Source organism: Hevea brasiliensis, chromosome 16 (genome assembly GCF_030052815.1).
Source record: "Hevea brasiliensis isolate MT/VB/25A 57/8 chromosome 16, ASM3005281v1, whole genome shotgun sequence".
Taxonomy (NCBI): Eukaryota; Viridiplantae; Streptophyta; class Magnoliopsida; order Malpighiales; family Euphorbiaceae; genus Hevea; species Hevea brasiliensis.
Window position 1 is genome coordinate 16,662,170 of NC_079508.1, and position 2,817 is coordinate 16,664,986.

General features: G+C 34.8%; 1 non-coding gene across 1 annotated transcript; it reads right to left on the reverse strand.

Moving 5' to 3' along the window:
• Window positions 1-2,499: 2,499 nt before the first annotated feature.
• LOC131175080 (small nucleolar RNA R71) lies at window positions 2,500-2,606 on the reverse strand. Its single transcript, XR_009145240.1, has one exon. It is a non-coding gene; the product is annotated as a small nucleolar RNA R71 (small nucleolar RNA).
• Window positions 2,607-2,817: the final 211 nt, after the last annotated feature.

A 2,817-nucleotide genomic window follows, 5' to 3' on the forward strand; every position in this document is an offset into this window, starting at 1 on the left:
TAAAAATTATTTATGGCCTCATAGGTGATGTCACCATGATGATGTCACTACCTTTTTACTTTTCATTTTCTTTTTTTTTTCTATGTATTTTTCTATTAGTTCTTTAATTTAGTTCCTGACTCCAAAATTTTCTTTTCTCCTATTTTATTTGACAGTTAGGTCAGAAGTCAGCTCTCGGGGTCAATTGACCAAATTGCCCCTCACCGGTTTAACCCAGTTTGCAAATAATTCAATATTTCTTCAAGCTCCTTGACCTAATTATTTGACTGACTTAACAGTTCTTTTTCATGATTTTCTCTTTTCTACTGTGTTCATAAGGGTCCTAAGGATCGCGGCGTCACATTTTATGGTTCGAAATTTGAGTTTAAAATGACCTCGCAGTCCCTCCCGAGAAGGTCACCCATCGTTGTGACTCTCGGCTCGTTTAACTTCTTATGTTCTGTTTTTCTTATTTATACTTAACTAATTGGACATTACTAATTATTTGGGTTTATGGCTTATCTAGTTGTCTTAAGTGTGGTTCTAATCCCCTTAATTGTCCGGACTGACACCGATCACCGGAACAGTGAAATTTACCAGGCTGTACAAATAGGGGTGTTACACTTGATTCCAGAGACGTGAATGCAGGCTGAAAATCTGCCTTTTGAATTTCAAAACTTTTCCTAGTTTGGTTCCTATCTTTGACTATAAATACGTCTTTGGGCAACAGCTAAGAGCATCCCAATTTAGACCTTCATTCTCCATAGAATACCTTTATTCTCTATTTTTTCTTTTTACATTTCTTCTTTATCTTTCTTTATTTTTTCTGTAAGCCATGAACATGAGTGGCTAAGTTTTTAATTCAGTTCAAGGGATTCAAGTTCTTATGTGTGATTTGTGAGACTAGGTTCTTAATTTAATTTATGTCTTTTTGAATATCTATTGTTTTCTGATTTAATTATTTTTTATCTGTTGAATGATTTGCTAAAAAGGCCTATTAGTTAATTGTTTGATTTGATTAATTGGTAGTTCATCTTCATAATCCGTAATTATTGTGTAAGATTGAACATGAGTAGCAATTAGGTTTTATTGATTATGATCTAAGTTTTCGATAATAACCTAAGGAAACAATATGGTGGATTAAATGATTTATGCTTCATAAATTGTTATTCAACTTAACTACTTCCTTTTCTTAAAGTAGTTATTAATTTGATGAGGATTGCTGAATACCAACTCAGTTAATAATTAGAGTCAGTAAGAGTGTTGGGCTCGAATTGATGAGTATAGGGAAGTCAGGGGTTTACCTCGCTATTTGGTAAATCTACGTTAAGTATTCAATAAGATATAATTGTATTTCTTTTATCTATGATCAAATCAATGCATTGGAATGAGAATTACCTTGGACTGAAGTTTATTTAATTCAAGAGTTTCATATTTAATTTTAGTTCTTAATTTCTGATTTTTTATTTCTTCTTTAGATTGCGAATTACCCCGCTAACCATTATTTCTCTTTCCATTACACAAGTGCGCGAAATTTAATAATTCAGTCTCTATAGGGTTTGACTTGGATTTACCACTTACTGCAAAAAATATTTTATAATTGGTGATTTCAGTTAATTTAATTTCTGGTGGATTCGACACCCATCAAGAATTTTGGCACCATTGCCAGGGACTGAAGTTTATTTGATTTCGTGTTTTTGGTGTTAGATATTCTGTTATTAATTTTGTTTGTGAGTTGTTGCTATTTTCAGGTTTTTGAAAAAAAAAATATTACGGTGTTACTGTTCAGTGTTACTATTCATTAAGAATTTTGGCTGAATTTGGAAGGCGGCCGATACCTATTTTGAAGGAAAAGACACTCTGATCAAGACCAATCAATCCATAAGATTCATTGGCCCCACCCTCTTGAGGCCAAATTCAATTGTTTTCTAGGGTTTTGAGGCATTTTTCTATTTTTACTTTGATTTCTTTTTGTTTATGACAAGAATTTCTCAATCTGGTGAGTTGATCTTTGATCCAGAAGTAGAAAAAGCTGCTAAACATTTAAGAAAATTAGCTAAGCAAGCCAGGCAGATTTCAAGTACATCTGAAGGAGTCCAATCTCCAAAGGAGCTAAGTTCGGATTCGAATGCAGTGTCAAATTCTGAAAACGAAACCATAGCTGCTAGAACCTTGAAAGAGTTGACTGCTCTTGATCTAAACCAACAACCTTTGTGTATCCAATACCCTGCTTTAAATGTTGCTTTTGAGTTGAAATCTGGACCAATCCATTTGTTGCCTAAATTTCATGGTCTTGCAGGTGAGGATCCACACAAGAATCTAAAGGAATTTCATGTTGTGTGTTCAAGCATGAAACCTCAAGGAGTTTCAGAGGATCAAATTAAGCTTCGAGCTTTCCCTTTCTCACTGGAGGGCACAGCTAAGGATTGGTTGTATTACCTTCCTTTTGGATCTACCAACTCATGGAATGGAATGAAACAGATATTTTTGGAGAAGTATTTTCCTGCTTCCTGTGCTGCCAATATAAGAAAAGAAATTTGTGGCATCTAGCAATACAATGGAGAAAGTTTGTATGAGTATTGGGAATGATTTAAGAAACTTTGTGCAAGCTGTCCCCATCATCAAATAAGTGAGCAGCTGTTGATTCAGTATTTCTATGAGGGATTTCTACCGATGGACCACAGTATGATAGATGCTGCTAGTGGAGGAGCGTTGGTTGACAAGACACCGGAAGAGGCAAGGAGGCTGATTGCTAACATGGCAGCAAACTCTCAGCAGTTTGGAATGAGAATAGACCACACACCTAGGAAGGTTAATGAGTTAAGTAAATCTAACCTT